Here is a 24302-nt window from a genome sequence, read left to right as displayed (position 1 = left end):
CTGAAGATTTTTAAGCATATCTTTACTTCTAGCATGAAGATATAATTCACAGAGTCTGTAACTCACTGTGCTGTGGCAGAATTTCAAAACATTAATACTGGACTGTTCAGACATGAAAAATGACCTCTTTGACACTCCTCCACCGAACGCTGGACTCGGGCTATACATGCAGACGGGGAGAACAGGCAGTTGTGATACTACTGTAAAAGTCAACCAGTCTGATTTCTCACACGTTTGAGTTTGACATTTACTTTCCCCATTGTTTGTGTGCTACACTCCATCTGTGTAGTTTGGCTGACATTATTATCCTGTCAAAGGTTGGAACTGAATCGGGGTAAAATAATGACCCACCATATTTCAGTTTTTACACACACACACACATATGCCCATAAGAAAAAAAAATATATATATATATATATATATATATTATAAATATTTGAATGTAATTAAAAACATTTTGTTTTTGGTGTCAGCATCTATAACAAATATATGTTACATATATTTTCAAGTGCAACATTCTCTTATTGTTTGTCTTTCATTTATCTTCCTTTCAATCCCACAGGAAGCATTTTCATCATTATTCCATGGGAATGGCCTTTCTAAAGGCTGCTTGTTTGATTTTCTGCACATAAGCTCCCCCTTGTGGTGTAAAGAAATAGAAAAACACCTATCATATACTAGACAAAAGGAAATGTGTTTCATTTAGGATGGTTTTTAAGATCTTTAACTTGTAGATCATATGTACGTCATATATCATTTAATTATATTCCACCTGTAGTTTTCAATGAGGAATATACACAGAAAACTTTTTTTTACAATGTGCACGAAGATGCTATTATGCATCTAACATTTGAACTTAAAATTATGCATGATGTTACTGCAGATTGTGATGTGTGATATGAAGCCTGTTATGCTTTTCAAAGCTGTATTTAAATAATAATAAAAACAGCTTGTACAACCCGAATTCCGGAAAAGTTGGGACGTTTTTTAAATTTTAATAAAATGAAAACTAAAAGACTTTCAAATCACATGAGCCAATATTTTATTCACAATAGAACAGATAACATAGCAAATGTTTAAACTGAGAAAGTTTACAATTTTATGCACAAAATGAGCTCATTTCAATTTTGATTTCTGCTACAGGTCTCAAAATAGTTGGGACGGGGCATGTTTACCATGGTGTAGCATCTCCTTTTCTTTTCAAAACAGTTTGAAGACGTCTGGGCATTGAGGCTATGAGTTGCTGGAGTTTTGCTGTTGGAATTTGGTCCCATTCTTGCCTTATATAGATTTCCAGCTGCTGAAGAGTTCGTGGTCGTCTTTGACGTATTTTCCGTTTAATGATGCACCAAATGTTCTCTATAGGTGAAAGATCTGGACTGCAGGCAGGCCAGGTTAGCACCCGGACTCTTCTACGACGAAGCCATGCTGTTGTTATAGCTGCAGTATGTGGTTTTGCATTGTCCTGCTGAAATAAACAAGGCCTTCCCTGAAATAGACGTTGTTTGGAGGGAAGCATATGTTGCTCTAAAACCTTTATATACCTTTCAGCATTCACAGAGCCTTCCAAAACATGCAAGCTGCCCATACCGTATGCACTTATGCACCCCCATACCATCTGAGATGCTGGCTTTTGAACTGAACGCTGATAACATGCTGGAAGGTCTCCCTCCTCTTTAGCCCGGAGGACACGGCGTCCGTGATTTCCAACAAGAATGTCAAATTTGGACTCGTCTGACCATAAAACACTATTCCACTTTGAAATAGTCCATTTTAAATGAGCCTTGGCCCACAGGACACGACGGCGCTTCTGGACCATGTTCACATATGTCTTCCTTTTTGCATGATAGAGCTTTAGTTGGCATCTGCTGATGGCACGGCGGATTGTGTTTACCAACAGTGGTTTCTGAAAGTATTCCTGGGCCCATTTAGTAATGTCATTGACACAATCATGCCGATGAGTGATGCAGTGTCGTCTGAGAGCCCGAAGACCACGGGCATCCAATAAAGGTCTCCGGCCTTGTCCCTTACGCACAGAGATTTCTCCAGTTTCTCTGAATCTTTTGATGATGTTATGCACTGTAGATGATGAGATTTGCAAAGCCTTTGCAATTTGACGTTGAGGAACATTGTTTTTAAAGTTTTCCACAATTTTTTTACGCAGTCTTTCACAGATTGGAGAGCCTCTGCCCATCTTTACTTCTGAGAGACTCTGCTTCTCTAAGACAAAGCTTTTATAGCTAATCATGTTACAGACCTGATATCAATTAACTTAATTAATCACTAGATGTTCTCCCAGCTGAATCTTTTCAAAACTGCTTGCTTTTTTAACCATTTGTTGCCCCCGTGCCAACTTTTTTGAGACTTGTAGCAGGCATTAAATTTTAAATGAGCTAATTAAGTGGATAAAAGTGTAAAATGTCTCAGTTTAAACATTTGCTACGTTATCTATGTTCTATTGTGAATAAAATATTGGCTCATGTGATTTGAAATTCTTTTAGTTTTCATTTTATTAAAATTTAAAAAACGTCCCAACTTTTCCGGAATTCGGGTTGTATTTAAAAAATATATATATATATATATATATATATATATATATATATATATATATATATGTGTGTGTTTGTGTGTGTGTGTGTGATGTGCTGCTCTAGAAACATTTATTATTATTATTATCAAAGTTGAAAATAGTTGTTATTATTTCTGTGGAAAACATGATTTTTTTTTTCTTTCTTTTATTTTTAACAATCTTTGATTAATAGAAAGCTCAAAAGAACAGCATTTATTTGTAATATAACTTTGATCAGTTTAATGTGTAATTACTGAATAATAATATTAATTTCTAAAAAATATATATATCAGGCTTTTTTTCTCCCCTCATTCTTATTCAAAGGACTATAATCCTAGGCCACCTCAGTAATCAGTTGCAATATGTTTAAACATCTCTGTTAGAGTTCTTTTGGTTTTCCGGGTTTTTTTTTTTTTTTTTTTTTACCAGTGACTCAGATAATTAACGCCCAGTCCAACAGCAATTAAGCAGACCTCTCTGTGGGTGGCTTTAAGACTGTGAGCCAAGGCTGTGATGCTTGAGGAGCTTCCATTATGTAAGCCTTGACATGCTCACCGCTGGCTGCCCACACAGTCAACTTAATGCTACGTTCCAACGAGGCTGTAGCTCTTCAGTGTTTCCACAGTAACGGATGTACAGTTTCCAACCAACACAGAGGAACACTTTGGCACAGGTTTCAGCCTCTGCCAACTCAACAGGCCTCAAGGTAAACATTCACAGCAATCATAACCACACATCAGCTTGTGAAAACCACCTTCCCAGACATGCAACTCTGACCTCATCCCAGATCTTCTTGATTGACATAAGGCCTCTTGCATGTTTTTGAGGCTGGGTCTCGCCAGGTGAGCTCTGAGCCTGTTGGGGCAGATGTGCGGAAACTGCTGGGTGGGAGTTACCCTGAAGGCTGACTAGGCTGGATTAAAACACAAATCCTCCTGAGCTCCACAAAGGTGGGGCACTCAATCACACATCTCCAACAAGAGAAAGGCACCTCAAAGCACTGTATTCATTGATTGATCATGATACTATGAATTTTACATTTCATAATATTTGGTCACACTAAGCAGCTATTCGTTAAAAAAGTAGCTTGTTACTAATCAACTCTTGTTTTGAAAATACCTGAATCTAGTTTATGTTGATAATGCTTCTTATCAGTTTGAACAAAGAGGCTAGAAGGCATACGTAGGGGTCTCCAAATCAAGGGAAATTCATGTTTTTAGTGACATGGATGCTGGTTTTGAGCTTTTCCTAAAGGCACATACATAAGCTCAGCTTTCCACTCTGAGCTCTAGAGTACCCAATAAAGCTCCTATCACAGAGAGGATATGGGGCGTGTTTATCCTTTCTGACACAAACCTAAGCATCTCACAAATTAAACCACCCTCGCACAAACAATACAGCCCATGCTTTTCATACCCTCATCAGTGTTCTGATGTGATGAGGCCTCTTAGCATTGGACTGGTGTTGACTTATCGTTTCTCAGATCTTACTCACAAAACTGCATCTACGGCTTTGCATAGAGCCTAGATTTTCTTTATTTTAGGTGCTTAAAAAAATTAAATAAAGAAATAAATAAAAATGCTGCCTTTCTTATTTACTCCAACGTTCAAAGGTTTGGGGTCAGTACAATTATTATTATTATTTTTTTTTTTTTTTTAATTAAATTTTATTCAGATATTATCCTAATTATTTCTAATTTGTATTATTTATTCATTTTTAAATATGAAATAAATTGTATAATTTAAATTTTAATTATTGAAGTTTTTAATGATTTTTATTTTATTTAATACTTTTATTCAGCCATGATGCATTCAATTTATCAAAAGTGACATTCTATTAAAAAAAAAAGGTTTTTATATCAAAATAAATGATTAATGGCAGGAGTAATGGCAGCTGAAAATCCAGCTTTGCATCACAGGAATAAATTACATTTTGAAATATATTAAAATAGAAAACAGTTATTTTAAATTGTAATAATATTTCACAATATTACTGTATTTAAATCAGATAAATGTACCTTATAAGAGTCTTCTTTCAAAAACACTTTGAAAATCGTACTGGCCCCACATTTTTTAACTGTAATTCGCTTTTGAATCTAATTTGCGAATGCAACCCCCAAATAAAAATTCTTACCTATACATATATATCTTTTGAGTTTTGTAAAAGTCATAAAGTTTTGGAACAGAATGAGGGTTAGTGACTGATGACAGAATCGTAATTTTCAGGTGAACTATCCCTTTAAACACTCTTTTAAATGCTAAAACAATCCACACCCCAGCTGAACTGGCCATTTATATTTGTGATTTTCTTATCAAATTTGCGGGGGAATGTTCTCATGCAAGAAGGTATTTGTACTAGAAAAAAAATTAAGGATCTGTCCTCTAGCACTTTGGTATTGAGGAGGAATTAAATATTCACAAGGGGGGATCTAATGCAATTATGAGTGTTTACTTACACCATGTGTGGCCACCTTCTGCTATGTGCCACTGGGTCCCCAGGCCAGCCAGGAGGAGATGAAAAGACACAGAACGGAAAGCCAATGTGGCTCTGTTTGTTTTCAGAATTTAGCCCATCTCCCCTCTTGAGATGCGCTATCTGAGACCCCTGCTAATTAAAGTTACCCATGAAAGAAAGAAAAAGACATGTGTTTGGATATAAACCCAACTCAAGAGCACAACGAAAGTCAAAAGTGATGTGGATAAATATACATAATTTATGATGTGACAGCAGGTAGCCTTCATTAGTTGAGTATGAATATTTGTTTAAAAGATTAGCTATGGTTTCTTTATTAGCAGCCATCCGAGGAGGTCTCCCTTTAGTGTCTCATTAATGATGCTGTGCATACTAGGGCCACCTCAATTACCTTAACCTCAAATATTATCAATTAAACAGGAGGTTGTTTTTTTCTCCTTTTATGTCATTCTTTCATAGTTATTAGTCCCCTCGTGAGATAAGCTCTGTGTGCACTGATAATCAGCCGAGGGGACTTACAGGCCCACTTTCTGAACTTAAACATGCCTCGCACAATGCTTGTTTGACGTTTTTATATTTTGACTTTGTATTTGGGGAGCATGGTGACATTTCACGGGTGTGTGTTTTGTGGCAGAGTTGATATTAAGCAAAGCTGCTGCTGCTTAAATTTGCTCTTAGCGATTTTAAAGTGTAAGCAAGCACGCACGGGAAAGGTTTCCGACCACCTGAGGGGGGAAACGTTCGATATTTGCTAAATAGAAAAAGCCTCCGAAGGAACTTCCAGTATGAGTTTCAAACACACACATTCCTCCCCCATAAGCAAACGTTCATATTCAATAAATGCCCTTCTTGGGGTTTAGCCAAAGTAACACTGTGCACCTTCATTCAAACATGAGTTGACCTTCCATTAAAAACCATTATCTTATGTCACATCTGCTGCTGTTAAGTACAATAAAATGGTGGGAGGGGGGGGGGTAGATCTTCATGCAGTGGATGTGTAGATCAAAAGATAAAATGACAAATCTATTGGAAATCTCAAAGCAGCATATGGTGTAAAATTTAAGCCAGTGTGCAATTGAACCTAAGGCCAGGCTTAGCTGAAAGTAACAGACAGCATATATTCTGAATGTCTCTTGTGTTGTCTCTATCTCTGTTGTGTGGGAGGTAGACAGAGAGTGGTGTTGCTAATTTCTGTTTTATTTATCCCTCCACACCCATGTCTTTTTGTGTAACACGTCTTGGTATGATGCAACAAACCTAGTTATCTAAGTATGTACATTTTGTTAGGCAAAACTTTCAGTCAAAACGTATAGAATCACTGGGTGCTGAGGCCGTCCTCCCATTTGGAAGACTTACAGTGTTTCTTAACACTGCAATTGCGTAGTTGCTCCTTAGACACATGCTAACCATCCATTTTGGTGGTGTGTGTGGGTGGTTTTTTGTGTCACTTCACTGCTATTACACAACATGACCTCAAATCTTGTACATGAGTATTAGCAAAAGGTCATAACCAAACCTTAGCATTGTCTCAAATCTTTTTTTTTTCTCTCAGTGTTGGGAGTAACTTGATAAACCTGGAGAGTTTCATAATAGTATTTTTAGAAGGCTGACAACTGTTTTCAAAATAGTTTCACTTTCCATGCTATATTCTGATTGGTTGTTCAGACAATGAATAAGGTGGTTAAAAAAAAACTTTTACTTTTTGCACTGCATTTTAAGTCTTAGTTAGGTACTAATAAATAGTTAAATACTTCTGTTCATTACTATGTTTTTGAATAGCAAACTTTGTTCATGATATATTAAATTATAAACTTGAAATGTATTAATTTATTTGCACTACTTTTCAAAACTTTTTTTTTTCTTAAAGCTGCATTTATTTTTTTTATTTTAAACGTGATGGCAAAGTTGAATTTTCAGCAGGCATTACTCCAGTTTTCAGTGTAAGCTGATCCTTCAGAAATCATTTTAATAAGCTTAAATGAACAAATTTAAACTTATTGTAATGTGTTACCATCATAGTGTCTAAACAACTTCCCCAACACTGCTTTTGTCATATACACTATAATCCTACTGGAATTAAATTATCATTTTACTTAATGAAGTAGATATGTACACAGTCATTTCACTAGGCAAATAATTATAATTTACTTCCTTTAAAATTCCCAACAGGCTATGCTAATCCAGTGTCAACCAGCTTCAAACGAGGAGATCCAATGGAGTGCAGGTGTGCAACTTCAGTATTGCTGACCTCTCCTAACCCTTCCAGGCACATCTGATAAGGGTTTCCCTTGCTAAACCAGCCAGGACTATGTCACTGGATCTGGGTTTGCTGTGTTGAGCTTTAGGCTGGGGATGTCTGAGGCATTGGCTGGCATTAACACTAATGGCCCGGATTTACTGCTAAAACAGGGCCTCTACCAGGGTGGTCTTTCCCCGACTTAGGGATGCATTCTTACATGGCAGTTTGGGCTTTGTGTTCATTCTGAACTAGGCCACTGATTTTTTCTCTGAGCTGTCTCTTTCTCTCTCTCTCTCTCTTTCTCTGTATGTGTGCAGTCTCTGTCTCTGTCTCAGGTACTTGTTTTAACCTTATCATTGCCACTGAAGCTTGAGTGTACCATCAATTAAGACAATCCAGAGGTTGTGTTTGTTCATGTTCTCCTCCAAACCCTTTGAGCTTTGAGTAGGAGACGTAAAAGAAGCACACCTCTCAAAGTAATGCCAAAGAATACTGAATTTAATGCCCAACTTCAAATGAACATTAGTCATTAGACAAGTAGACAGTCATATAATGAATCCTGACTCAGTTATTCATATAGACAATGACATTTTATTTGTTCAATTTCCACATGAGAGAAATACCAACTGGCAAAGTCTGTATTGACAAATCTTGATTTACCTGTGCACATAAATCACTGCAATTGCTAAGTAAACGGACATAAATACATTACATTTCAAAGACATTACAATTGCATTTTTCTATATTCAGATCAAATGAATCATGCGATTTGTCTCTCAGTTGGCATAATGTAGTTCACAGTAACACTCTTTTTAGATTATGACCTAGATCCTACAAGGTCTGACGAGTTTGTCATATATTTTTTTAGCACCTAGGCCATCTGGGTAGAAATTACAGTTTGGTTAAAATGAAAGAGTCTGCTGTACACTACTGACAATTTTGTAGAGGAAGGTTCTTCATCCTCGAGACTATTAGTTGAAATTATAGAGATAATATATTGGCTAAAGCATGCACAGGAACTTAAAAAAAAATTGTATCTTATGACCACTGGAAGATTTGCATTGTGACCAAAATTATTTGGCACCAGGAATTTCTGCACCGCCACCAAGCAGTGTCACACATTCAGACACACACATTTGAACACCCTCACACACATTAAATATAATAATTAAGGGAGAAATCTTTTGATCCCCATCTAAATATTGAGGAAGGCAACTCAGCCCCTTTGACATTTTTTCTTTTCCAGGCTATATTTGCGCAGCAATATTTACCTATGCTGGCATTTCTGTTGTTTGTCAATTTTCCTTATGAGGCTGCCATGTCTGTAGGAATGATGCACGGCACTGACTACACATTTGGCAGGGTAAATGTCTGATATTTGCCTGGACCAAGCTCATGTGAGTGGAATATGTCTCATATCTGTCAAGGTAAGCACACAGGACAAATCGTTATTCTTCATTAGAATCTGATATTTCATTGCTTTATTTGACTCTTGTCAATCACGATGATGAAAAACACACAGGACAGCCTAATCAAAGGTCACATCCTTATGATAGACTTTTATTTAAATTGGCATGGGATCCTTTTTAAATATTAAAATTGTAAGAGTTTAATTTATATAAAATATAAACAAAATAAAATTTATTTGCTTTGACAAACTAGGCTATATAATCGCGCCACACGATTAAAACAGATAAAACAATGTATTTAGGTTAAATACATTTTTCTAAGTTCTTCACATTTTGTTTGTAAACATCTTATTGTAAACATGTTCTTCAGTAAATGGCATAAAAAATGCATTACTAATATTTTAGATACACTTTGTAGACTACAATGTGTAACAATGGCATGCACTGAATAACAGCCTTATGTCATACAATTTTAAACGTTAAACTTTTAGAAATGTTTTAAAGCAATTTGTGTTTACAGGATTATTTTTTTAACTAATTTAAAGAGTTTGTCATTGTAGAATCAGACATCACTTGTTCTAATAAACAACCAAATTTATTTATTGCTGAAATAATAAGATGTGAGGATAAATGTAACTTTGCAGAATTTCATAACGCTACACACAACTTATAAAATAAATGTATGTTTGTTACTTTTAGTGCCTCTACTGCCTGTAACTACCTGTAAAAGAAAGTCTGAACTGCCCACATAACTCATTATAAACCACTGTGTATTTTATTTAATTTTGAGAAAAGCTTTAAATGTAATGAATGAGAAAAAGAGCAAGATCTTTCTACATACATATAGTGGTAAATTTGTCCACTACAAAATTCCCTACATCTACAAATGAGCTCAGTGAACATGCATGCACCTGTTGCTACTTGTCTTTTATCTTTTGATGTCTCCATTTTTCAGCAGTCTTTCTCAGTTTCAATAGAAAGAGCAACAAAATCTCACAGCTTTGAATCTCTGATTGATTGCACAATATGGCAGGGGTAGGGTAAACGTGAGGGAGACTTTGCTTTATTTTCCATTTCACATAAAGATGGAAAAGGGGGAGGGGGCTCTGCCAAGAGTATTCATTTGATCTGAATGGAACTACAATAAAGCAAGTTCCTGGACAGCCATCCCAGTTCATCATGGAGAGGCATTCCCCAGCCAGCCTTTCGTCTCTGGCTCTGACAGGCCACAACTGCTATTCTTACCCTCAAGAGCATGCTATATTAAATCAATATATAATATTACCAAGGTCAAAATAAAACCCATGATCAGCTGCATGTAACCCCAAGTGGCACTGGCATGCACCCATCCATCTCCCTATGACATTTTTTTTTTCTAAAGATTTCTCATGACCCACTAGAAAACAATAAAGGCTCAGATGATAATATTATTGTAGATGGAAACTAGTGGATATTGGTTTCAAAGGGCAGTAATGGTGTTTTGGCAGTGTTGGTGGTTTGCTCTGTAACAATGTATAACAAAAACACAAGAACACTTAGCACATATTGATCCATGCCTCGGTGATATGAAATAATAAAGGTTAGACTGAAGAAACTCCAGAGTCTCAATGCAGCACACAGGATGTGAAGAAGGTTTCGTAGTACAAGCTTGCCATCTAATGGTTCATTTCACATATTGATCACTGTACGAATATTGAAAAAGAGAGAGAAGGAGGTTAGGTAGTGAGTGTGTATGTATATATATATATATATATCTATATGTGTGTGTGTGTGTGTGTGTGTGTGTGTGTGTGTGTGTGTGTGTGTGTGTGTGTGTGCGTGCGTGCTTGTGTATTCCACCAAAATCCCACTTTTTCTTTATAACATTAAACTGATGACTGATGTCAATGTGTATAAACAACTTTTTTATATCACTTCTAATAGTTATTAGACACCATAACAAAGAATTTCTTCTCTTGACTAATGTGTGTGGTTTATGACCATACTAGAATACTGAAATACTGAAAAGTGTCAGGCATACAGTGATATCAATGCCTTGTTGTGTTCTTGGCAGAATGCAAGATCATTAGTAGATTAATTGAACTGACCATTTTCCAGTGATCATAATCGAAGGCCTGGTTAACCTGATCTAGAGTCAGTCTGTGTGTCACAAATTCATCCAGCAGAAGCTTCCCACTCATATAATCCTGAACCCAACCTGTCAATCAAATCGGAAAAACAGAGAAATTAAATATTTATTATTTGCAGGTGTTTTCCACTAATGAGCAGGATAATTAGAGAGGACTGTAAAATGATTAGATGTAATTCTCCATATCACAAAAGCCTGGTACTGCAGCTGCATAATATACATTAGAATACCATCATAAGATATATATGTATTTCAGGTATGCCTTACCACCAAAATAGGACCCTTACAGAGATTTTCCTATTAGAATATCCTCAGCGACCAGAGTAAATGCTCCTATCTGGGTCCAGCCCAACATCACACAGACTCCCCCTGCAGGAATACATGCTTTCACAGCGGCCCTCTGATTGTAAGATTTCTCTGATTGGTCATTATATCAGTTCATTCATTTACATATGAATCTTGATTAGTTATGTTTATCTGTTACTATGTGGTAACTTGACTGGCTTTCACAATTTGAAATAGACTTCTCTGACCCTAAAGTATTGCTAGATACAAGATTCAAGACATTTGCTTTTCCACACTAACTTACCATTACTCCCAAATTCCCCACACACTCGACAGAGAAGTCAACGCCACCATTAGGCTGCTCCCTTAGCACCTCCTGAATAGGTTTACTGTAGTATTAAGGGTTCACAAACTCCTTCAAAAAGTTGCTCCAAAAGTCTTGGAAATCTAAGACTTGTCTGGGTTGATGTCAACTGAGATGATCCTGGAAGCACTGGCAGCCTTGCGTCAGCCAGTCCAAGAGCTCCCAAACCAAACACCACACATGTCGAGCCAGATTCTACCTTTGGAAAACAATTCCAAAAATATATAACACATTCAACATGCTGGTGTGATGTTATTTTTATTTTACTTATTTCTTTATATTCCAGTGCAAATCAGACATCACACACACTTTGCCGGTATTCACTGCTGCCCCATATCCTGTAGACATGCCAAAACCCATATCCTGTAGACATGCCAAAACCCAGCAGACAGACTCTGTCCAGTGGAGTGTCTGGGTGAATCCTGGTGACATTATCCTCTGGCACAACAGTGTATTCAGAGAAGGTGCTAATACCAGTAAACTGGTAAATCTGCTGATTCTTGCAGGTGATCCTACTGGTGCCATCTGCAAGAACACCCTGTGGAGTTTTCTCCCTGGGAAGGAGAGAAAATAAAATATTACTTGATCCTTTGAAAGCACAATAAAAAGTAATACAAATATGAATTTGTTATTTTAAAAATAATTTTAAATAATGGAGTAGAAATATTTGAAAGAAATATGTGGTTATTCTCAGGCCTTACTCTCATGCTTATTTTTAAGTTGTTTTTTTAATTTCAAGTCTACATTTATATCTAGCCTAACATGATAAATCTTTTGTCATGGATCTACCTTAATGCATACTTCATGTGTTTTGGGAGGGGCAACCTGCACCTCCTCAATGAAGAGAGCTTTTCCTGCTTCCCAGGCCACTGCTGCCTTGCACTTTATAACCTTATAAAATTACATTTACATTTACGTTTATTCATTTAGCAGACACTTTTATCCAAAGCGACTTACAAATGAGGACAGTGGAAGCAATCAAAAACAACCAAAAGAGCAATGAAATATAAGTATAACAAGTCACAGTTAGGTTAACACCGTACACGTAGCATGGGCTTTTAAATAATATAATAAATAAAAACAAAACAGAGAGAATAAAAAAAGAATAGCGCAAGCTAGTGTTAGAGGTCTTTACACACACACACACATTAAATATATGCACTAACATTGAAACATTTAGGATCAGTAAAATGTTTAATTTATTACTTTTTCAACAATGATGCATTAAATTAATCAAAAATAACAGATAAGACATTTATAATGTTAAGAAAGATTTTTGTTTCACATAAATGCTGTTATTTATTCATCAAATAATCTTAAAAATGAATCATGGATTCCACAAAATATTTACAATGCAGCACAACAGTGCAGTTTTGAACATTGAAAATTATAGAAAATATTTCTTGAGCACCAAATCGGCCTTGTTGAGTTCAGTCTTGTTCAGTCTTGTTGAGCATTAGAGATTTATATATATATATATATATATATATATATATATATATATATATATATATATATATATATATATATATATATATATATATATATATATATATATATATATATATATATATATATGAAGGCATCAAAACTATGAATTAACACATGTGGAATTATATATGGAATTATATACATAACAAAAAAGTGTGAAACAACTGAAAATATGTCATATTCTAGGTTCTTTAAAGTAGCTACCTTTTGCTTTGATTACTGCTTTGCACACTCTTGGTATTCTCTTGATGAGCTTCAAGAGGTAGTCACCTGAAATGGGCTTCCAGCAGTCTTGAAGGAGTTCCCCGAGAGATGCTTAGCACTTGTTGGCCCTTTTGCCTTCTGTCTGCGTTCCAGCTCACCCCTAAACCATCTCGATTGGGTTCAGGTCCGGTGACTGTGGGGGCCAGGTCACCTGGCGCAGCACCCCATCACTCTCCTTCTTGGTCAAATAGCCCTTGATGCCTTCAGTGTGACTCTACAATTTTCATAGTCATGAAAATAAAGAAAACTCTTTGAATGAGGAGGTGTGTCCAAACTTTTGCTCTGTACTGTATATATATACATTTATTTATTTATTTATTTTTATTGCTACAACAATACATTAATTTCCTGTTATGTCCTTACCTTTCCCCTCAGTTTCCATGGCATTGACACACTTTTGATATAGTGAATCTTTCCACTGTGGTCTTTTGTCTGCCATAGGCAACATTGCAGAGAAAGAAGATGTATGACAGTTAAATTGCTGAAACTAAAGCAGAAATAGTCTGATGATTATACAAAAAAAAATAATAATAAAAAAAGTGTATTCATGTCAAGAATCTTTCACTGCCTACTAATTTATTCTAGTACTTAAGTGTGCTTCTAATTTCAATTTACTTTAGTTCAACATCTAAAAACAACATTTTAGATTAAAGACTCAATGATTAAGCAGTGTTGTTGGTTCTTCTCTTCTGCTTTGCATATTCATAATTTGGGATGTTGGCCAAACATCATGTGATTGGCTAACCATCCTCCTTCTGTGCAAGGGTGGTGGAATCGAAATAAGTTGGAACGTGATCTCCATCTAGTGGAGCTGTTTGGAAACAACATTCACCTTAAAGAAAAAATGTCATTTTTATACTCGTCTCATTTATACCCTCAGTTACAAACCGGTATGAATTTCTTCTCTGAAACACAAAAAGAGAGTTTTGGCAGCTCACCAAATCACCATTCACTTTTTATATATGAAAAAAAAATTTAATAATAATAATTACAACAAAAACTAATGACAGTGAGTGACTGGTGACTGATTAGTTAGTCTACAAATGTACTACAAATGTAGTCTAGTGCTTATAACCTGAGTGAAGGGGAGAAGAAGGACTTGATGCTTTGTGTTGTAATATGCTGTAGCAAATAATTAGCTGAATGTAGATTAAAGACAAAGTTAAATGTTTCGACTAATCTATTGTTAGCTGACATAATGAGACTGTTACACCTCTGGGTGTGTGGGCTTTGCAATTGCTGTACTTGGAAAGTGAACAGTTGCTCCACTGCAAAAAGTTAAGGTTTTTTTTTTTTTTCGTTTTTTTTTTAAGCCTAAATGCAACAAGTATGTGGTCAACCTTCAGTTTTGTTTTATACCTAGAGCCCTTGTCCTCTAATGAAGCCAATAGAACATACACCACTTATGGGTTTGTGGCCTGTGTGATTTCAGTGCTGTTGTATGGAAGTTATTCCGTTCCTCTTAAAACAATTGATACCGGTGATGGTGAGTTTAACCTTTATCTTCCAAACTAACATTTGAACAGCTATGTCTCAAAATCTTAAGTCTTTACAGGAATGTGTTTTTCAGTGGATTTGCTGTTCAGCTGGTTTGTCACTGGTAAAGCATGTGTGTGAGTAAATAAACATGTGTTTAATATATACAGATGTTGTTTATAACAGATTTGGCTCTCAGGAAATATAACAGCTGTCCCAGTTGCGAAGTTTATTGGCCTTGGACTTGGAATTTTGCTTTGGGGATCCTGTGGATTGCTAATTGGATGGGCAAGCTTAAGGTAACCCTGGCTGATTTTTGACAGATAGGGCTTAAAGTATGGGTGAATCAAATTTTCTGATGGAAAACTTTGGAACGTGGATTTCCGTGCTGGCCCAGGCTAGTTGCTGACATGAGCATCTGGAAAATATTAAGAACGTTTGCTTGATGCAGCTTAAGTCATTGCTAAATATGTAAAAGCAGTTTGTCAGATAACAGATCATTTTGACTTGAGTTTAGTTTTAAAAATTATTTGTGCCTTGGCTCATCTTTAATATTAAGTAACAACTTCTGTGATCTGAATGTTCATTTGAAATGTATTTTTCTTGGATGTATTGTGCTGCATTGGTTTAATGCACTTTATTAAAATCTTTCTTTATAACACTTTAGATTGAAGTTTCATTTGTCAACATTAGTGAACTTCTTTTGCATAGACTAACAACATTAAATACTTCTAAAGCATTTATTAATCTTATTCTTACTATAACATGATTAAAATCCAAAGTTGGTCATATATATTGTTATTGGACCTGAGCTCACATAAACTAATGATGGACAGTTGCATTTTTGTTAACTTACATTAACAAAGATTAATATTATGTAATGCTCTTTGGTGGTTTATTATATTTGTACCTTATTGTAAAGGGTTATATATTGTTTTTAATTCAAGGCAGAGGGCAATTATCCCCTTAATTCATTCTTTTCAAGGTTTGGCTGGTTTGGTCTGCATTCAGAGGATGTCACGGTTCATGAATTCACTCTCTCTCTTTCCTCTAGCGTGCTGTTGTGTGTGTGTGTCTGTGGGCGTGGTCACTGATCAGCGATGATCAGCAGCGCCAGCTGGTTTCAATTGTTTGTTCCCTATATAGTTCAGTAACTTGTGTTTCATGTTGTCAGATCGTTGTTTCTCCCTGGTGTGCTCCCGTACCTGTTCCTGTGTCCTTAGTTCCTGCCTAGTCTTCCTGTTTTCGCCGTTCGTTCCTGGATCATCACTCAGCACTGGATTACCAAGCACCATCACGAGGATCACTTACTCACCGGGATTCAAGGGATTATCACTGGACCGAGCACCACCACCTGTTGTCCATTGAAGTCCCTGCGTCACCATTCCATCAGCCTTGTGTCCGCCCGCCAGTGTTTCCTGTGATCTTGCTCATATATCTGACTCTTGTGCTGTTTGTCAATAAATACGCCTTGCGTTTACATCCTGTCTCTGTCAGACGTAACAGAACGATCTGACCATTATGGATGTAGCAGGCGCTTCCACGTGGGATGAGTTTGCGGCTCGAAGCATCGCTAGAATGGACACCCAGGAGGAGAACATCTCACATTTACAGGGAGGGCGGTCCAAGCGCTTGTGACGCAGGTGTCCGAGCTCACCCAGCAGATACAACAGCTACGAGTCTCCACTGCGCCACCCACACCGCCGACTCCACCCCCTCTTCCAGAGCCGCAGCCGCGGCGAGAACCGAGACTGCCGACACCCGAAGGTTATTCAGGTGAACCAGAGTTTTGCAGAGCTTTTCTGACCCAATGTTCTATGCACTTTGCATTACAGCCTCAGACGTTCAACCAAGAGCGATCCAAGGTGGCGTTTGTGCTGACGCTACTTTCCGGCTGGGCGGCTCTCTGGGGAACGGCGGTGTGGGAGAATCAAGACCCGATCTTCGCCAAGGTCACGGTTCGTTGTCGGAATATTCCATCCAGTTCCACACCCTGGCTGCAGAGTGCCGATGCAACGAGGAGGCGCAGTGGGACAGATTCCTGCATGGGTTAGCTGACCGTATTCAGAGGGAAATTTACATGCTGGACCTTCCCACTAGTCTCAATGGACTTATCGAATTAGCACTTTGAGTAGATGCTCGGCTGAGCAGAATGGTCCGTTTCCAACAAGACCATACAGTTCGCGGCATGGAAACCAGACGTTCAGAATTCCTGGATACGGTCAGTCCCGCTTACGATCCGGAACCCATGCACGTGGGTAGAGCTCGGCTTTCCCGGGAGGAGAAGGAACGGCGGAGATCCCAGGGACTGTGCCTTTACTGCGGGAGGGCGGGCCACTTCATCCACTCATGCCTGTTAAAAGATCAAGCCCGGTAGTAACTATGAGGCTACTATCGGGCGGGATCTCCACCGAGAAGACCTCATCCTCACCATCATCATCTACTCTCCTTCCGGGAAGACTAAGGTGGGCAATCAACACTCATGACACCCAGGCCTTATTGGATTCAGGGGCAGAAGGTAATTTTATGGATTTAGAACTGGCTCACCACCTCCACATTCCTACCACCCCCCTCACGTACAAGATTTCGGTCAATGCTCTCAATGGACAACAGCTTTCCAACATTACACATGCTACTGAACCCATCACTCTCATCACGTCTGGCAACCACACTGAGACAATAACATTCCTCCTCATAAACTCACCTCTGGCACCCATCGTACTTGGTCATCCTTGGTTCACTCAACACAATCCCAGAGTCGATTGGGGGCACAATTCTATTTCTATGTGGAGTAATAAGTGTCATGAGTCATGTCTAGTGTCTGCGTGTTCGTCTGTACCTGTGTCTGTTTTCCAGGAGGAGGTGGTGAATTTATCTAACGTGCCCGAAGAGTACCAGGACCTGAGAGAAGTGTTCAGTAAGTCTCGTGCTGCTTCTCTTCCTCCACATCGTCCCTATGAGTGTGCCATAGACTTAGTACCAGGTGGGTCTCCGCCTAAGGGCAAGTTATATTCACTTTCTGTTCCAGAGAGGGAGGCTATGGAGAAATATATTTCTGATTCTCTAGCATCCAAATTCATTAGACCTTCCTCATCTCCAGCGGGGGCGGGGTTCTTTTTTGTGGGGAAGAAGGATGGGTCTCTGCGACCGTGCATTGATTATCCTTTGCCGTTGATGTCTTCAGCTTTCGAACGATTGCAGGGAGCATCCATCTTCACAAAATTGGATTAACGTAACGCTTATCATTTGGTTCGCATAAGGAAGGGAGATGAATGGAAGACCGCATTTAATACCCCCAGAGGGCACTTTGAATACTTGGTTATGCCCTTCGGGCTATCCAACTCGCCCGCGGTCTTCCAAGCACTCGTCAATGACGTGCTGAGAGATATGGTTGATCAATTCATATATGTTTACCTGGATGACATATTGATCTTTTCCTCTTCTCTCCAGGAACACGTTCAGCACGTCAGACGAGTGCTTCAGAGGTTGCTAGAGAATGGGCTTTTTGTCAAGGCGGAGAAATGCGTTTTTCATGCACAGTCCGTCCCCTTTTTAGGGTACATCGTCTCATCTGAGGGAGTGCGTATGGATCCTGACAAGGTTAAGGCTGTGATAGATTGGCCAAGTCCAGATTCCTGTAAGGCCCTACAGAGGTTTCTGGGATTCGCCAATTTTTATCGACGTTTTATTCGTAACTTCAGCCAACTAGTCGTTCCTCTGACCGCCTTGATCTCCCCCAGAACGACGTTCAGGTGGTCCAATACAGCGAAGGCTGTATTTGCCAAACTTAAGAGCCGCTTCGTTTCGGCTCCCATCCTCGTTGCCCCTGATCCATCACGTCAGTTCGTGGTGGAGGTCGACGCATCAGAGGTGGGGGTAGGAGCAGTTCTTTCCCAATGTTCTGCCACAGACGATAAGGTTCACCCTTGCGCATTTTTTTCTCATCGTTTATCACCTGCCGAACGTAATTATGACATTGGTAACAGAGTTGTTGGCAGTCAAGTTAGCACTGGCGGCACTGGTTAGAAGGGTCAGGGGTACCTTTTATCGTTTGGACCGATCACAAGAACCTAGAATACATTAGAACTGCTAAAAGACTCAATTCTAGGCAGGCTCGGTGGGCACTTTTTTTTTGGTCGTTTTGACTTTTCTCTTTCGTACCGCCCGGGTTCCAAAAACATCAAACCCGATTCTTTATCTCGTATTTTTGACCATTCCGAACGCCCGTCCACTCCCAAGTGTATTTTACCCGAGACATTAGTGGTCTCCACTCTCAGATGGGAGGTCGAATCGAGGGTCATGAAGGCCTTAGAAGGGGTAACGCCTCCGCCCGATTGCCCACCGAACCGGTTATTTGTGCCTGAGGAGTATGGGTCTGAAGTCATTCAGTGGGGTCATTGCTCCAGTATAGCTTGTCATCCAGGAGTTAATCGTACCAGTTTTTTGGTTAAGCAACGATTCTGGTGGCCGTTAATGGCTCGTGATATCTGTAGTTTTGTTTTGGCTTGCTCGGTTTGTGCCACTGGTAAGACGTCCAACCGACCCTCTGATGGGTTACTACAACCGCTGTCAGTCCCTTCGAGACCCTGGTCCCACATCGCGCTAGATTTTGTTACCGCCCTCCCAGGGCAAGACTGTCGTTTTGACGGTCGTGGACCGGTTCCCAAAGGTGGCTCATTTTATCGCCTTGCCCAAATTACCTTCAGCCAAGGAGACAGCGGTTGCTGTCATAGATCATGTCTTTCATTTACATGGCCTCCCGATGGACGTGGTCTCCGACAGGGGTCCCCAATTTGTGTCCAAATTTTGGCAAGAGTTTTGTAGATTATTGGGGGCGACGGTTAGTCTCTCTTCATGGTTTCATCCCCAAAGCAATGGTCAATCAGAGAGAGCCAACCAAGATCTGGAGAGAGCATTGCGATGTTTGGTTTCCAAGAAACCTTCCTCTTGGAGCCAACAACTTTCTATGGTGGAGTACGCCCACAACTCATTACCAGTGTCAGCTACAGGCCTTAATCCGTTTGAGTGTAGTTTAGGTTACCAGCCACCAGTTTTTGCCAGTACGGAATCCGAAGTCGCGGTCCCCTCCGCTCACGCCTTCGTCCAGAGGTGTCACCACACTTGGACTAGAGCCCGTGAGACTCTTCTCCAAGTGGGGGCACGCACCAAGGCCAAGGCCGATCGCCACCGGTCAAAGCCTCCCGTATACGTCGTCGGTCAAAAAGTGTGGCTTTCTACCAAGAACATTCCTCTCCGCTCCGTCTCTAATAAGCTTGCCCCAAAATTTATTGGCCCGTTTCCTGTCACCAAGATCATTAGTCCGGTGACAGTCCGCCTCAAACTTCCTCCTACGTACAGGAGAATTCACCCCTTCCATGTATCTAAGATCAAACCCGTGTTTTGGGCACCTATTAATCCGCCTGTCCCGGTTTCTCCTCCGCCGCGTCTCGTTGATGGGGAACCTACTTATTTGGTTAGTCGTATTCTGGACTCGAGAAGGAGGGGACGCGGATTTCAGTACCTGGTGGACTGGGAGGGTTACGGTCCGGAGGAGAGAAGTTGGGTTCCTGCTAGAGACATTCTGGATCACTCTCTGATCGATGATTACAATAATCAGGTAAGTCCGCCAGGGAATGCCAGGAGGCGTTCTTAGGGGAGGGGGTACTGTCACGGTTTCATGAATTCACTCTCTCTCTTTCGTCTAGCGTGCTGTTGTGTGTGTGTCTGTGGGCTTGGTCACTGATCAGCGATGATCAGCAGCGCCAGCTGGTTTAAATTGTTTGTTCCCTATATAGTTCAGTAACTTGTGTTTCATGTTGTCAGATCGTTGTTTCTCCCCAGTGTGCTCCCGTACCTGTTCCTGTGTCCTTAGTTCCTGCCTAGTCTTCCTGTTTTCGTTGTTCGTTCCTGGATCGTCACTCAGCACTGGATTACCAAGCACCGTCACGAGGATCACTTACTCACCGAGATTCAAGGGATTATCACTGGACCGAGCACCACCACCTGTTGTCCACCGAAGTCCCTGCGTCAGCATTCCATCAGCCTTGTGTCCGCCCGCCAGTGTTTCCTGTGATCTTGCTCATATATCTGACTCTTGTGCTGTTTGTCAATAAATATGCCTTGCGTTTACATCCTGTCTCTGTCATACGTAACAGAGGAAGTATCCAAGCCGATACTCAATTATTAAGGAGCTGGCCTTTGTCTGCTAAGGTAATGAGAGAGCAGATAATGTGAAATGGTCATGCATTAGTTGTGTCCATAGTATTTGGAGGTAGACCATTAAGAGAATGTTTCTTTGGTTAATGAAGGCTGAAATTTTACAAAGTAATGTGTTCATTCAATTAAGAAGGTGAAAGAGTACTCAAAAGAAAGGCTGAAACCCACACCAGTGGAAAGGAAATGCTGCAGGCACACTGCCTTAGACAGTATTTCCATCCTGAAAATATGTCTAGTTCACTTAGGAGTTACACCTCAAAGAGATCCTTTTGAGATCAAAGAGCTGCCATCTTACTCGGCTAAAAGTTTCTCTGAAATTGAAAATGCAATATACTGCATAAGGCAGGATAAATCTCCTCCTAAGACCTAAAGTCACATTGTATTGGATCCACAGTTCCATCTGATTTTATGGGATATGGTAATAAAAACAGCCCTTAGGTTTTATTTATTGTAAGAGAGAACACTTCGGATCAGAATCTATGTAACACAATCATGTCTTTGTTTCAGTGCCATCATATTCTTCTTTGTGAAAAGTGATTTTTCAGAAACGTATACTGTACATCCATGTCTTTTTTTGATTGATGATAGGGTAAGTTTGTTAAGGCTTTTCCACACTAAGAGCTTTTTGGACATTATGCAGAATATTGTATTGTGTATTTTGTCTTAGATACACAAGTCTTTACTGAGATTTGTATGCACGTACATTTACACGTCTGTCTTTAGAGGCTGAATCCATACAGCACAAGCCCTAGTGAATCATGGGTGGACACTATTTCCTCAAAAAGCAAAAGAGTGCTGTAAGTATTCATAGACCCTCCAAGTATTTTTTTTTTCTTCTTTTTTTGCAGTTATACTTATGGTTCATCAACACTGCACTGGAAAATCCAAATTTGATGGCTTCTGTGGTAATATACATATTCTTGCACTTGTTTGTGATACCCCCCCCCCCCCCCATGCATGTTTACGTTATTTTTATATTACATTTTAGAATTGACATCTATGGTCTTCAGCTTTAGATTATATTATTGTGAAATCTCTGGACAACAAAGTGAAGTGACTTCACTTTGTTGAGTGAAGTGAAGTGAAGTGACATTCAGCCAAGTATGGTGACCCATACTCAGAATTTGTGCTCTGCATTTAACCCATCCGAAATGCACACACACAGAGCAGTGAACACATACACACACACTGTGAGCACACACCCGGAGCAGTGGGCAGCCATTTATGTTGCGGCGCCCGGGGAGCAGTTGGGGGTTCGATGCCTTGCTCAAGGGCACCTAAGTCGTGGTATTGAGGGTGGAGAGAGAACTGTACATGCACTCCCCCCACCCACAATTCCTGCCGGCCCGGGACTCGAACTCACAACCTTTCGATTGGGAGTCCGACTCTCTAACCATTAGGCCACGACTTCCCTAAAAGATCAAATCTATGGAATATTTATTTTTACAGTGGCTGTATCTTGGTCATATTTTCAGGTGTCCTTTATATTTTTTCTTTAGTGCCCATTTTATATATTAAAGTCCATGCCACAACAAATGCTAGTATGTTCACTGGATCCAGTCAGAATGATATGTGTGTACGCATGATTAAAAAGTTTCAATATTAATGACATGCAGTTGTATAACAGCTTAATGAGATATGTTAAAAAGCATTTAATGGGCTATTCTAACATTATTTGCCGTTCATTAAAGGGGGGGGTGAAATGCTATTTCATGCATACTGAGTTTTTTATACTGTTAAAGAGTTGGATTCCCATGCTAAACATGGACAAAGTTTCAAAAATTAAGTTGTACGTTTGAAGGAGTATTTTTGGAACAAAAATACTCCTTCCGGTTTGTCACAAGTTTCGGAAAGTTTTTTTCGAGTATGGGTCTGTGTGACGTAAGATGGAGAGGAATTTCCTTATATGGGTCCTAAGGGCACTTCTGCCGGAAGAGCGCGCGCTCCCGTAGAGCAGAGCGGAGGAGAGACATTCACTGATCAGAGCGAGAGCGTCGCAAAATGTCACAAAAGTGTGTTTTTGGTTGCGAGGGCAAGACAACCCTGCACAGATTACCAAAAAAAAAAACATTAAGGGACCAGTGGACGGAGTTTATTTTTACAGAGCATCGACGGAGTTGAGCAAGTGTTTTTGTTTGTTCCCTGCATTTCGAAGATGCTTGTTTTACAAACAAGACCCAGTTTGACGCCGGATTTGCATATCGTTTATTTCTTAAGGATAATGCAATCCCAACGAAAACGGGTCACGATCGTGTGTTGGAACTGCAGGCGGTGAGTAAAACTGCTTCAAATATCTCTGTGTTGTTAACTTAGCTATCGGCGCGTAAGCACATCAAGTAAACCTTGTACACCTTTAAAGAAAAAAAAAGACGACAAAGTGGAACTTAGTCATTTTCCAAAACCGCTAAGCAAATATATACAGTTTCAATACATACCACATAGAGACGTCCTGCTGTAGTCATTGCTGCTGCTGCTCTCGTTCAGTTTCAGCCTCGTGATCTGATTCTGGATCATAAATAAACGGCTGAATCTGACTGTTAGCCATGGTTTGTTTTGGATGATGTTTTTTTCCCCTCACGGTAATGTCACAACTTCCAAACGCTCTCAACGCAAAAGCCTACTCGCGCTCGTGATTCTTTAGCTCCGCCCACACGTCACGCCTCCAGACGCTCGTGTTTTTCCGAAAAAGATCGGCACAGACTATTTTTCTCTTATAAATATAATAAAACTAAAGACTTTTTGGAGATATGAAGGATGCAGTACTACTCTATAGGTACTCAAGATTAACAGGAGATTGAGTGAAAATGAGCATTTCACCCCCCCTTTAAAGAAATTGACTACTGCTTTGCCAATTACAGTGGTATTTTCCTCATGAACACATAAGGCTTGTTCGACTTCATGAAGCTCTGCGCAAACCGATCGTCGGCTGACTTGAAGCAGTGCATGCCGGTTAGAAATTTTGTCCGACTTTATACAGCTGACGCCACGTGACTGTGACGTGTGCCATCAAAGTACCGCGAGAGCAATTCGAGAGTAGCCGGAGAACTCAGCCAGCGCAGCTTCTGAAGAGCGGCTGCACAGGTTCTGATGACGACACAACTGATCCACGATTGGCTGGATTCACTGATGACACCGATGACTTGCGTTTCAAGTTTATTGCGAGTTGACTTCAGTTTCAGAAATTCTCATATGGACTTTTAAAATAGTTCAATACGTTTTTATGTCGTCTTCATCTTATAAATCATATTTATTAAATATTGTTTTACTGTATTTACTTTATTGTTAATATAAAGTTTGTGTATGTTTATTTTGCATGACTTTCTTTTTTATACAGACCTTTTACAGTATTCAGCAGCATAACCTATTCAAGTGAGTATTTTTAATAACTA

General features: G+C 39.4%; 2 pseudogenes; one reads left to right on the top strand and one right to left on the bottom strand.

The window, feature by feature from the left end:
- Nucleotides 1–7633: 7633 nt before the first annotated feature.
- On the bottom strand, nucleotides 7634–12272 carry LOC132114121 (alcohol dehydrogenase class-3-like; annotated as a pseudogene).
- A 2239-nt stretch (nucleotides 12273–14511) lies between these two features.
- On the top strand, nucleotides 14512–23796 carry LOC132114120 (transmembrane protein 144-like; annotated as a pseudogene).
- The last annotated feature ends 506 nt before the right edge of the window (nucleotides 23797–24302 follow it).

Source organism: Carassius carassius, chromosome 33, assembly GCF_963082965.1.
Source record: "Carassius carassius chromosome 33, fCarCar2.1, whole genome shotgun sequence".
NCBI classification, from domain to species: domain Eukaryota; kingdom Metazoa; phylum Chordata; class Actinopteri; order Cypriniformes; family Cyprinidae; genus Carassius; species Carassius carassius.
The sequence above is the reverse complement of the archived record's forward strand: the minus strand, read 5'-3'. Positions and strand labels throughout refer to the sequence as shown.